Source organism: Phalacrocorax aristotelis, chromosome 12 (assembly GCF_949628215.1).
Source record: "Phalacrocorax aristotelis chromosome 12, bGulAri2.1, whole genome shotgun sequence".
In the NCBI taxonomy this organism is placed as follows: domain Eukaryota; kingdom Metazoa; phylum Chordata; class Aves; order Suliformes; family Phalacrocoracidae; genus Phalacrocorax; species Phalacrocorax aristotelis.
This window is the reverse complement of record NC_134287.1, coordinates 18,022,471-18,036,570: the sequence shown is the minus strand read 5'-3', so window position 1 is coordinate 18,036,570 and position 14,100 is coordinate 18,022,471. Positions and strand designations below refer to the sequence as shown.

General features: G+C 37.6%; 1 protein-coding gene across 10 annotated transcripts in view; it reads left to right on the top strand.

The window, feature by feature from the left end:
• ATE1 (arginyltransferase 1) overlaps nucleotides 1–14,100 on the top strand; it is an 83,956-nt gene that overhangs the window by 44,754 nt on the left and 25,102 nt on the right. Inside the window, exon 12 of one of the 10 annotated variants that reach the window (XR_012662809.1) lies at nucleotides 7,543–7,662. The exons of the other annotated variants lie outside the window; for them this stretch is intronic. The gene's annotated coding sequence lies outside the window, so the exon portion shown is untranslated. The remainder of the gene's footprint in view (nucleotides 1–7,542; nucleotides 7,663–14,100) is intronic. 10 annotated transcript variants of the gene reach the window in all.

Here is a 14,100-nt window from a genome sequence, read left to right as displayed (position 1 = left end):
TATCCCTATATAGTCTTGTGCCTTATTAGTCTTCCCATTGAATTTTTTTCTTTATGTCTGACCTGAACTTCTCTTCCTAAAGAATATAACGTTTTTGTCCTACCTACTATACACGTAGGTATAGGTTTGTTGGTTTGGTTTTTTTTTGGCAACACCCTTCTATCTAAACCTGATGGCTACCGTCACGTCTGCATTTCTGTCCTACAGAATGATGTCTAAATTTAGCCCTTCTCTCTAAGGCCCTGAAATGCTGACATCAGCTTCTACCATTTGTTTATATAACATGAGTTATTGCCTTCATTGTGCTAAAGAAGATAGACTCTGGAGGCAAGGAGAAATGGTGGAAAGGAGAAAAAATGGGAATTGTGTGAGTACAAAGTTTTCAGAATGAGCTAAATTGGCACTTGGGCTGAGTTATTTTTAGTGTCGAGGTTTGTGACTAAGTGACTAGGAAAGCACACGGGTATATGCTCTTGAATCTCTCTGCCGTTCATCCTGGTTTAGCTAAGTCTGTGTTAAAAGTTGTACTTTTCTTTCTTTCAGGAGAGAATATTGCATTAAACGAGGTGACAAACCAGAGGGTTTTATGGTTGTTACTTACAGTGCGTATGGAGATATTCTGGACGAGTTTTATCTTCCTTATTATAGTAAATTATTATTATTTATAGTATTATAGTAAATGCTGGAATTAGCAGTCCAAAGTAAGTAACAAATTAAGAATAAGCAAAACCCAGGGCAAAGACGGTTAGTGCTGGGTTGCAGACGATAGAGATTAATGGTGTTTTCATACCACCAGCTTATCACTAGTAAGGGTGGAGCTTGCTTTGTGTTATCCTGTGGTAGCCACCGATGTTATTAAGATCAAATAATGTAAAAACAAATCTATACTCTCTTTAGTTGATATGAGAGACAGTTGTTGAAGTTTGTGGAGCCTGGCAGGCTGTGTGTGCTGTGTTTCCATAAAGACCATCATGAGGGCACTGGAGCTCTGGGAAATTGCACAGAGCAGGGCCCTGAGCAGGAGGGGCCCTGGAGCAATGGAGAAGTGAAATATTTTTGTTACAGCTTCTCTAAAGCTTTTTCTTAATCTAATAAAATCAGTTCCCAAAGGCTTTCAAAGGTTACCCCATTGGGAAGGCCTAGCGAGACCCGAGAGCTTGGCGAGCTGTTCTCTTTTGAGTGCGAAATGAAAAAAAAAAAGCCCCCAAATCCCCTTGCTGTTTCCAGATGCTGCCCTGAAGTTTCAGCTTATCACATGAGAGTGTTAACCACTGCTGAAACCTGTATTTTGTTTAGTTGTTTTCAACTGAATAACTGAACTGTTCTAAAAGGAATGACTGACACTGTCAAGAGTAGTTATTTGCAGTGTTGTGTAGGGTAATTTTGGGATTCTTACTAGAAAGGTTTCAAGGGAGTAGAACATCTTTCTTAATAGAACATTATACTGTTTGCTTCCTTCACAAATATTTTCACAAATAACACTGAGCTAGTATAACAGAAAGGGTATGAAAATGACCCCATTGTCAACTAATTGAAGAAGAATGGGAGCAAAAGTACACAGGAACCAAATTTCTCTGTTAGTCCCAACACAAATGCACTGTTGTTTTATGAATGGACAGAAGACGAGATGAGCTTTTTGTACCACTGATTTATTTATTTAAGAAATTGAGGTTAGTGTTCTGAAGGGCTACTTAGTGCCAATGTGGTCAGTAAAGTTAACCTATGACTGATTTTATGAATTTTTCTTTTAATTCTTTCAATTTTAGTCTTCACCAGTTGGCATTGTGTGGGTTGCTATTAATTATTTTTAATTACCTTCCATTCAGGGGAAACGAGAGGAAACCAGACAGATACTATATTTATATGATAATATAGTATATTTGGGGGTGGGCTTGCTACTATCTGGGTCCTTTATTTATGTCTTGCAGTGAAGGACACTGAGTAAAAAGCTCTAGTGCCGGCTGAGAGCAGAGAGCCAGTCCCAGGTTCTGGCCCTGCTTCTCAGTTTGGGCCACCTGAGGATGTTGTGCGGGGAGATCAGGTGGGAAGGTATTCACAGGGAGAAGCTCTGGGGCGGCTCCACCACAATTCCTGCTAAATGAGGTGTGGTGTTGAGAAAGGATGCGAAGGACAGCGTCTGTGCAGCCTGAATTTTTGCGAGATTGTATTTTTTGTGTTTCTCATAAATTGCTGCGTGCTTCTAGCAGAGCTCAATTTGTAAACCCTGACTGAAACGTTATTTTAGAAGGTAATTTGGTTTCTTTCTCAGAACTGTATCTGTTTTGCTGTTGGTTGCTGATGGTGGTTTAACGGATTTATAAACACAAAACGATTCTCTATCAGTGGGGGATGGTAAAGAAACTGTACCTTAAATGTCTTCTTGATTGTATCGATGACTGAATTATTAGGCCTCAAATGCCTGTACTAACAGCCCCACCTTCTGATGAACTTTTAAATGATAGTACATTTACCTCCTTTATTTGTGCTGTGGGAAGAAGCTAGTGTGATGATCCAAGAAAAAAAGATGCTAATAGTGTAGAAGTGTGGTGGTTGCACGTCTTTAAAGCAACAACAAACAAGAATGAGTGTGAACCTTCTCCTGAGAGTCTCTTAAAACTGCAGGTACTGTTCGTTCCCTGAGATTTATGAACTTATTCTGGGTTTTCAGCCAAATCTTTGGCTCCTGGCTGCATTAGGTTGCTTGGACTGTGCAACACCAACTGGAAACTTCCCTAAAGGGGCAGCTGGAGACCTTCTGCAGGAGGTAGTGGTGGACTTGGAATGCACCACGCTTCTGCCAAGCCTCATCAACACGGCAGCTGCCCAGCACCCGCGGCACGCTGCTGGGCACGGAAACAGCTTCAGATGCCACCAAGGCTGAACAGGAGGCAGAAAAGTTTAGAAACATTTTTGGATACTGCCCTTCAGATGTGTAGGTCTGGATTAAACTATTGTGCCAATATTTATTGGTGTACGATGCTAAGCGTATAAGTATTTATTATACATTGCTCTCTGTTATAGAAATGTGTTAAAAATGCATGGAAGCGCATGAAACTGCTTTCATGTTTCAAAATATGCATGCAAACAAATATAGTGGGGAGCTTTATCGATTTTTAAAATAAAGCAAGGTGATTGTCTGGGCCATTTTTAATTATTTTAACTCTGAAAAACGAGGATTATAAACTGTCAGAATGAAGTGCTTGATTTTTTTTAAGTGTAGTTCTAATTTTAATACTCCCCTAATCCTATATTTGGGTGTATGTTTAATATACCCTTGAATTACCAGGTTTTGGTACGATCAGGACTTAATGTAGCATATGGAATAGTTACTGATTCCAGCCCATTCGCCTTCAAACTTGTTTTCTTCTGCCAAGGTTATTATAAAGAAAACAGTTTCCAACTGAAGTGTTGATGTTTCAGCTCAAAGACTTTGGGGATACATAATGTTAAACATTAAGTTTTCCTGAACATGGAAGTAGATATTTGTGTACCTTTTAATGGTAGTAATTCAGATGAAAGCATAATAGTGAATCTTGTTCTAACCAGCTATGAGAATAGTGTTGGGCAGTTTTACAGAACCACAAGCACACGCGTCTGTATTTACACTGCTAATACGTGCCAAGGCTGCATGCAGAATTGCCGCTACAGAATTTGCTACTATAATTTCATTTTGTTCAGTTTTGTATAATAGAAATGGGCTTACTTGACAAGAATTCCAGTATTAGAAGTTTAATATTGTGTTTATAATTAAGTAGACAGAATTCATTAACATAAGGAGGAGTTTGAAAACAAGTCAATGTCAAAAAGAACATGTTGAAAGAGTACAATTATTTTTACTATATTATGTCCTCAGGCAGTTATTATTCCCTGCAAAATAGCTTAACAAATATTCAATACATCTTTCTCTCTAGGCATATTTTCTATGTCTTATTCTTACATTTGTGTTGTGTTCCTGTATTTGGATTCTTTCCCCACTTTCTTATATTTAGCATGGTTCCAGAGGGACTCAAACACATTGAAGCCCAGAAACTCTGGGACTCTCCCAGTTTAGTATTTCTTCTGGCAACTAATACAGCTACAGCCTGTTTTTCAGTTTTGAGTCCTAAGGCTGAGAAGGTGAATGGAAGCTGGTACGGGCTGTGGTGGCGCTTCAGATTCCGCTTTCGGCAGCATCGGGGTTTTTGGCACTTTATAGTGGGTGTTTGTGCGTGTGGAGGAGGTGTGATGCCTGGCTGCTTTACTTTGCACGTTTCCAGTTTTGGAGATCATATACCATCTCTGCTTGGTGACAGAACTTAATGCTTTTTTGCAGTACAGATTTTTGTCTCATGTTGAGACTGTTGCAGCAAGGTCAATAACGGCTTCAGTTCAGACGTGTGGTTTGTGAGCTCCACATGCTGAGATAGTCCCAAGGTGAAGTAGGATGGTCTGCTGCTGAGACCAGACTCCTCGGAGAGCACAGAGAGGCTTTGTTTACAAATTCTCCTCTCCCAGCAAACAAAGCAAGCCTGTTTAACAAACAGTTGACAAATAAAATGGACCTAAAATTAGAATGCTTATTTCATGAACGAAAATTTACTATGAATACACACATTTTTAGGGACAATAGAAGAAAGTTCTTTTCCATTGCGCTTTTTTTGATGGTCCAGAATTTTTTGTGCAGACACTTCTTGGTACTTTGTACAGATAGTTGTTGCTTTACTTATTGTAAAGGATTAAGTTCTAACACATGCTTGGAATATTGTGGTAAAACGAGCCTTTTAACTTATTTATTCATTTTTTAATCTGCATATGTAGGGGAGAGAAGTAGGTTTAGATTTATTGGCAGAGTTGTGTTACTTTATCTTGATAATATGAATTGTAGACACTTAAACACTGAGATTTATCATTGTTTTATTTTCTCCTCCAGATTTTTAGTCTGTATATCATCTTTTTGTGTGCGTGAAGGATGTGTTAACTTGAATTTCGCAATATTATTTAGTCAAGATCCCACAGAGATTAAGTTTTTACTAATAAGCTTTCCTGTGCTGTTTTCTCCATTTTTGTCCTACAACTTTACTCTTTTCTTCTATCCTAAGATTACTATTAACACCCATTTGCACATATTTTCTGTGTTGTTGAAGTTGTTTATTCAATACTGGGTTGTGTATATTTCAGTATTGAACAACTAAAGGTAAATTATTTGGCTTTTACTTGTTTTTTTTTATTGGACTTGAAAAAACATGTCAAGTGTACCATATATTGATAGAAAGCTTGTACTGTTCTGAATTATCAATTCAGAATATTATTTCTTGTTCTTATGTATGAAAGCAAATAGAAATGAAAAAAGCTGGAGGGGCAATTTTTAAAGTGACATTGTTTTTCAGCATGATTTGATGGCATAAACACTTAAATGCTTTTGAAAGTCCCACATATCATAATCTAAAGCCAACGTCTCATCTGAATTCTTAATTAGGAGCATATTTCAAATATCAGTGTTTCACAATTTGAAAAGCTGTCAGTTAGTCTAGTATTTATTTTGTCTTCAAATATTCCACAGACTGAGTCAATAGCTGGGCATGAAGGTGAAGTACAAAATTATTTATCCAGTATAAGGCTACCAGACTTTCCTGGGTAGGTCTTATTTTCTTGCCCTCAGAGTCTTGTCTGGGTAGATTTTTGGCAAGTTCTGTGTGTTTCTGGCTGAGTTTTTGGAAACCCTATTAGAGCCAGAAGCAAGGCTTTGGGAAAGTATAGACAGTGTTCCCGGTGGTGGTGTGATGGGTGTAGGTGGTAATGCAGAGACAGGTCTGACCTGTAAGGCCGATCAGAAGAAGGGGTGCAGAGTAGCAAGTGCTATCCTGTGCTCTGAGCAGCATGGGGCCCTGGGGTGGCTAAGTAGGATAAGGGTTGAGTTTTGGAGCTGGGAGAAGAGGTTTGGGTCTCCAGGGAAAACTCTCTGAGGAGAACTCTCAAAGTTGGAGAGATGCTAGAAAAGATGGGGAAGGCTTGGATGCTGATGAGCACTGGCGCTTGCTGGGGAAAGTGGCACAAGGTCTTGGAGGTAACCACAGAACCCAGTAGCTGTAATGGGGGGTTTCACTTGAAGGTAGACATACAGGCAAAGGATGGTGAAGAGGGTTAAAAATACAGAGAAAGTCATGGACAGAAAGAAATGCAGGTTTCTGTGCGCTCTGTTGCCACGCGGTAGTGAACAGTTTTATCCAGAAGCCAAGAAGCTGCGGTTGGGTTAAGCTGCAGGAGCAATGCATGTGTTATGCATATATAAAAAGAGTAAATTGGAGACTTCATAGATACCTGAAAAGTAAATACTCTATCTGGCTGTAAAATATACTTGTTTTTCTCTTGTGTCGTCCTTTAGAATTCTTCAGGGTCTTTATTGCTTTAAAAGATGTGAAAACAGAGATTTGAGTTGAAGTGGATCATATGAGTCAGGGCAGCAGGTTTAGTCCCTGTTTTCTTTTAGTCATCACAAAGGATTAAAAAGTTACTTTGCATTAGTTTACTTTTGGGTACATCACAGTCACGGTCAATGCTTTTAAAAAATAAAAATAAGTTATGCACACTCCCCTCACATCCATTTCTGGTGAATGTTAATGTTCTGGTTCCCTGTGCAGTTGTACATACAAATATTTTAAAACAGGCTCACTTTCAGTTAAATTCTATCAGTTTAATTTTGTGTTTGGGTATGGTTTTTTTCTGTTACATAAACATGGGCTGTAATGTTTTTACTTTGATAACTAGATAGTAGAAGCCTCTTTGACAGGGCATTAATTTAGCTTTCCTGTGGAGTATGTCTGTAAGCTGCTTAGATGAATGCTGTTCTTTTAAATATGACTCCAGCTAGTGAGGTATTAATGAATGTTTAAAGCTATTTGGTATCGATGTGACAATTTTGTCTATGTAAGTGTAAAGCGTGAGTATGACATATTAGGTTGTGCATATTTTTCCTGCGATTATTTCACTTTGTTGAATATAAGAAAATAAACTTTAATACTTAATTTCATACATTTAATTTCATGAACTCAAAAAATATCTGCTTATGGCAGCTCTTCAAGGGAAAGATATAGGATCCACATGATTGAAACACTCACTTTTGCTTTTTTTTTTCCTTTCGCTTCTCACAGCTGCCAAAATAAACTCCTTTTGAGATAGACCTAAGTCAACATAGTTGGCGTGTCTCTAATGAAGCATTCCTCTTGAGGCCCCTACTTGGGTTTTATCTTTTTGTCTTAGTTTTTTTTTTTTAATCTCTCGTACCAAGTTTGATGCTGCGGTCTCCTTTAGAATTTCTGCTACAGATTTAAAGTAAATAAGTTCAATTTCAGTAATCATATGATTTTTATTCCCCAAGACCTTTGTTTTTTGAAGTAAAAAGGCAACATGTAATGCATTTTTTCCTGTAATATACTTGATTTTTTTTAAATTGTTGAAAAGTTGGCTAAAATTCAGAGAAGCTAGTATTCATCAAACGTACGAGCATAGATCTTCTTTCTGATTGTTTTCCACTCAAGGTTTCTCAAACTGCGCTACTTCTCTTAGGATTCTTGTGCAGCTTCTCTATGAGCAAGATGGATCCTGGCTTCCGGCTTCACAAGTCTGTCCGTGTGGTACCATCCTTAATTAGCTTGTTCCCAACTGGGTGTTTAATGGCAATTTCCGGTAAATGTTAACTGGTTTTATGTATTTTATTTAAATTCACAAAACCTTGGATTTTCCTATAAAATTATTGAACATAGGGCTGTTTTAATTTCATAGGGAATGCAAATGTGTACAAATACACCTCAAATTAGAAAAATTCTTTAGAATTACGTCTAGAAATTATTTTCATAGAATCCTTCTGTTGATGTCACTGTTCTGCCAGTTTAGCATCACTGATACTAAATATTAGTAAATGGAGAGATGAAATGGCAATATTTGAGGCTATGAAGCATTTTAATATTCTTGGTGGCAGTCTCTGGAGTTCCAGCCAGGAATGTACAGTATGGTTTTCCTAGGTACCATCCCATATCAGCATCTCTTATTTTTGTATGCCAAACACAAAGTATATGTAGCAACTTTGAAAGCTAAGCTTAGTCTCAGTAGTTTGTTTTAATAAAATGCCATTATCTACAGCACACATTAGCAGATATAAGCAAAAAATAAATAATAATAATAAAAAAAAGGAACCTTGGGAAATACAAAAAGACAAAATAGATACATTGATAATTTGATGGTGCAGAAGTACTTAGAAAACATGCTTAAACGTGACCCTAACTTTATGTGAGCTTTTTTGACTAGCTACATACTTGTAATATTTCTCTTTGTATCTTAGTTTCAGAAGCTGTCTTCATACTTGTCTGTCATTTAGATATTATTATTTCAGCTTTGGATAAACAGTCAGCCAACTTAGGGCAGTTCAAAACCTATAAACTTGCTGTTTCTGTCATCAAAAGTCTCGAACCAGGGTACAATAGCTGTTGTAGGGTAAATAATGCTCCTTATTGGTCTTGAAGGGAGCATTTTGCAATGTTTTCTACTGTTGTCTCTACAGTGTGAAACACCGTATACATGGCAAATTCACCCCAGTAGCATTCACTCTTTAGATTAAGCTTACTGAAATCTAAGAACAGTTAATGTAGAACTTGCTTGTGTGTATGTATCTATCCATCTGTCTTTCTTAGCCAGACAAAAAATGAGTGAGAAACAGGTATGGGGTGGGAATAGGCACAGATATTTCATGGCTTGTGTTCAAGTTCAGAAATGTTACTGTGCACTAGACACCCATTGGCTTGAGTAAATCTCAAAATGCAAAGAATATGAACATAAAAGACTGGCAGCTGCCCCCCCCCCGCAAAAGTTATCTTTAAATTATCTTTTCATAAATAGTCATTTAAATATGTGTTTGTCTATTTAGTCATCAAGGAGGTGGTAAAAGTGTAATTTTTATTTTGTAATTGCTGAACACAGATTTTTTCCTCTCTTTTGTGCAAGCCTAATCACTGGCTTTATTTCAGATACAGTGGCTTTTATATGGTGCCTTCAAATAGTGGCTTTAGTTGCTTAAAACAAGCAATGGAAAACTCTTACTTGCTGGTCTTTATAAATGAAAAAGAACCTTGGCAAGAAGTCTTGGAGGAGAGAGCAGTGCTTGAAAGCGGTTACAGAGTGTGCCCAGAGCTGCGCATTATCTTTAGCTCTGGATGGTCACATCCCAAGCTGATAAAACAGAGGTGATAAACGCCCACCATGCGCACATCACTTCTGAAGCAGCCCTCCATGTCAGTGAAGCGAAAGTCTCTTGAGCATGCTAATTACTGTTAACTTGAAACCAGAATTATCTCATTGATTAATGTGGTGGTTTTAAGAGAGGATAATGGGATCTCTTTGGGTATGGTCACGGATATATGTTGTCTAAAGCAGCACTTTGTTGGCGTCTTGGATCGTGCTGATGGCATGTTTGTATATTAATGTGCGGCAGTTCATAGCTTGGATCTTGTGACATAAATATCCACAGGCTCCCTTAGCTTGTTATACTCAGTGAGAGGAGGGAAAGATGATAATATTGGCATATAAAAGGTGGAAGAAGAGCTGCACAGAGTTAGAGACTAAAGGGGAAAGTGAAAAAAAAAAAACAACCATGTCCCAGATTTTCCCCTTTTTCCTCAGTGGAAAGCAATTTTTTCTCTAGCAGTCCATGAGCCTTTTCAGACACCTGTTGGCTGTTTTTCGGTATCAAAAGCAAGCTTGTTTATGTTAAATATTTCAGATTATTTTTATGGAAGAGGACAAGGTGAAAGCAGCTATTTAGAATGTACACTGAGTTATGAAGATAGAATCCAAACAATTCAGGAGATTCCTAGGAACAACACGTGGTGGGAAAACAAATGAATAATACTTTCTGAAAATATTTGGGGGGCAGGCGGAGAAGGATTTCTGTGCAGACCACAATAGGCAAATAAAGTGTTGAGATTTACCTTAAATCAGAGTGAAATTTAAGAGAAATTTAATTTAATTGCATTTTTGTGGTGGGTTAAGAGCATGTAGACATGGCATGATAGTCTTCCTTTTTGTCTTTCACTCATTAACTTTATCTGCTTTACACTTCCCGAGATATTTTATTTACCTGAGGGACACTATGAAAACTTTCTGAAACACTAAAGATTTTTTATATTGAGTGAAGAACAGCTGAGTATGAATATGCAGTCAATATTTGTAGGAATCTATTTGTTTCCTGATAGTTGTAAGACATGTAGGAAACAAGTGCCAGAACTATTTTCTCCTTGGAAACAGTTTATCATTAGTTACTTCTGTTAATACTTTACATTGAATTGTGAAATAAAGGTGAAAGTTGGCAAATGATACCATTGCTTTGGTCAGTCAGTTTAAAGATTGTTGGGGCGCATTTAAAACAAAATAGCAAAAACATGTCATAATAAATTAACTGATCTAAGTAAGTGTTGGTGCGCTTCTATTTTAAATACAACTTGAAATATTTCACTTACAGGAAATCAAACAAAATAGAAGGTGAGCATTTGCTCTGCATTTCTATATTTGAGATGCATTGGGAAACACATTACCGCTCGCTGGCTGGCCTGTAAACTTCCCATTACAAAGGTTTTGTGCCTCTGATAATGTAACTGAAAGAATGAAACTCAGCACAGCTTTTTGAAGAGGAAGGAATATTTCCCTTGCACTTTATGTACTTCTCAAAAGTAGTTTGAGTTTTATGAGCTAGAAAACGAATTTTAGTTATTATTCATAACAACTTTTAAGGGTTACAATGCATTATCCTTTAATAAAACAGAAAGGTGATGGAGGTCTCGGTGCAGCTGTGGGGTCCTAAATATGTTGATTGTGTAATTAATTCAAAGTTTGCAGTTTGGATAAAATCAGCTTGTTTGATACGGCACTGAAGTGTCAGGCAGTCTGTTTGCACATGCAGCTGTGGACCCCACAGTTAAATCCAACTTGTTACTTATTCATTGGGTTACCCACAAAGTGTACATTGGCTCTTCTTTGGTCTGTACTTTCTTGTACGCTGAATACTTTTTGATGGTAAATCTGAATTCACTGGCCATCTGCCATGACAAATAAAGCTGCTTGCTTTAATCCATATCTATTAACCTTGGGTGGTGGGGAAGTGGTGTTTAAAAAGATTTTTAAAAAGTGACTATGAAGTGGGAGTAAATTGGAGTAGGTTGTTTTGGGGTGGGTTTTTTTGTTGTTATTCTTAAGTCTTTCAGGCCTTCCACAGATGGACGCCATGTGAGTGAGCGGGGCCAGTTGGAAGCACAAACGGACCCTGATGTTCAGCTCTTTGTCCCTGCCGGTGCTGGCTCACCACACGGGCACAGCGCGGCGTGGTCCAACCTCCGCCTGTGAAAACACGGCGGTTAGAGTTACTTGTAAAGGACTCTCCTGGGATCGATAAGGTCTATTTCTGTTTATGTAATAAAACCAGGGAGCAAGGGTCTGCTGTAGTACTTTGCTGATGGGATTCCAGCTGGGTTGTCTTTCAATGAAAAGACTGAATTTAATAAACCTGTAGTCTGGTGCGCTGTTTCTCGGGCGGTGCTGCCCCACTCTAACGTATTGCTGTTGATAATTTAGGGTTACTTTGTTTACGTAGTCTGAGAGCTTCTTTTTAAGCAGCTGGCTGGAAATGGAGATGAAGGCTGTCTTAATTCACTTTTAATAGAAGATCAATGGGTTTATTGTGAAAAAATAGAATACAGATGTAAACCGTACCTGATAAAAGAATTAAATGTGTGTTTAACCTTCCTATTTTGTTTTTTCAGTGCTACTGGTGCTTGACCTTCTTTGGTCTTGAGAATATTCTCTTTCTGAGTAGTTTTACATTTTAAATTTTAGTTAGACTACAAAAACAAACTCTGCTGGTGTTTTTCATTTCAAATGCTTACCAAATCCCTCAGATTTTACAAAATATTTAAAAAGTAATCTCCAGACTAAGTCTCATTAAAGCCTTTGCCCTTCCTGTGGAACAAAAGTTCAGAGAAGTTCTGGTCGATTCTGATTTGGAAACTGTAAAACAAAAAAATGTTATGGTGTGAAGTATTAATTTAGGCTTGGCAGCCTCACTGTAAGATTTATTTCCAGAAGTTTCCAATTAAAATGCCGCATGTCTAATAGCATCAGGGAAAGCACCTTAAAAGCTCTTTCTTTTATATTATATTGGAGGAAAAATGCCCCAAACATTAGTGAAAATAAAACATCTTGGAGGTATTTTTTATTAAACAGTCAGTCCCATTTATATTGCAATGAGCTGACTTGGTAGAAGAAACCATGTACTCAGGAAATTCTTAGCTATACTGATTTTCAGTACTGCTTTTTAATCAAGTCATCTGAGAGATTAGTCAGATACTTCTAAAGATGCATTTTTTCCCTTTGGTTTTCTTTATATCTTTATTATTCCTTGTGCTCTTCTGCTCCTTGAACAATGCAGTTTGGATGTTTTCCCCCTGCGGCCCTTTCCCCATGTTTCAGAGGAGAGAAAGCAAAATTGGAAAGAGGACAGGTTGACTCAGATGGTTAAAAGTATACAATACCTTCTGTAAGAGGATGCATTAAAGAATTTAGGTCCCTTCAGACTGATGGAGGTACCATATTTGTCTGTAAAATCATGAGTGGCATGGTGATAAGGCAACGATTGTTCATCGCATTTCTGTAGTAGAGGTAGGGATGGTCATCAAACAGAACTACAATTTGCAGACTGAAGTAAATCAAAGCAGTAGTTTAGGATTATTGGGTGGCAAAATGCATTATTACTGAAGTTACCTAGTTGTGGAAGGATCTGTATTGCAAATTCTTGGAGATCAAGAGAGTATTGGCAGAGTAACACTATATGCTTATACTGTGCTTTTAGTCTTCATTGAGTATTTTCTCTTGATGGCTGTCAGAGATATGGGATATTTGACTATACCGTGGACATCTGGTATGACCTGCAGTGGCTGTTAGGTTATAACAGTTCGAAATGCATTAATATTCTGTCTCAAGAAGGGTGTTTCTGGATGTCCATGAAAATTTTAAACAGCATCGAAAATAATGAAATTTTAGGCAAATGTATTTTTTTTAATTTCCAAAATAGCACATTTTGTGTCTTGTCGGATATTTCTTGACAAAGTGTAGATGCACAGACAGAAATATGTGCAGTTGTGTATTGACAGAGTGCATTTCATCAGCAGGTGGTATTGGATTTAAGAAGCTGAAACACAAGACAAGTGCTCAGGAATGGTCTGTAAGATGATACTTTTTGTTGAAAGTCTTGTAGTTAAGTATTCCCAAGATGGTCTGGACAGCATAAACAGTGCTACTGTGCAAGAGCTTTTATATTATGAGATAAAAGAAAGCAAAACGTTTTCGGTTGTGGAATTTTACCATAGGCAGAATGACTTCTGAAATGTAGGCTGATTCAGTCTGAAGCCAAAGGTAAATGTTTTGCAAATCTGATGAAATTTTTCTACTGTGATAAATAGCTCTTCAGCAGTTCCCTTCAGGAGATCCCCTTTCTAGTCTGTATTTATGTTGGGTGAATGCTGCAAATCAGCAATATTAAGAATAAGAAAGAATATAAATAGTATGCTTAGAGGCAATTTTTTTAGATGATGTAAACATCTTAGAGTGAATAATGAAATTTGTACATTTTTCTTGAAGTGCAGGTGCTCCTGTAAGTGAGGCAGAATCTGGCTGGGTTCTCAGGTTCAGATGTTATTCACAGTCCAGGAATAAGGGAGGGAGTGAGGTGGATTCATAGTTGTTTATTTCCATATTGAGGCTTTAAAAATTTTTAAGAAAGAAGGTAAACTGAGAGTGAGTGCTTGGGGGCGGGGGGAGAAGGCAAAAGCCCTTAGAATAGAAATTATTGTATTTGATTTAAGAAATTCTGTGGATTCCCTTTCTAATTCTATCAATATAGACACAATGCCAATGCTGTTCACTGGGAAACTCGCCTTGGTATGTCTTTGTGTTCCTACTTCCTCCACAGAATGAGTCATGGGATGTGGGTTTAACCAGTAGTGTAAATAAAATGCCTTTACAGGAGAAATATCTTACTTCTAGTTTGTTTGGAAATACTTTTAGAAAGGGAGGATATTGAAGAGA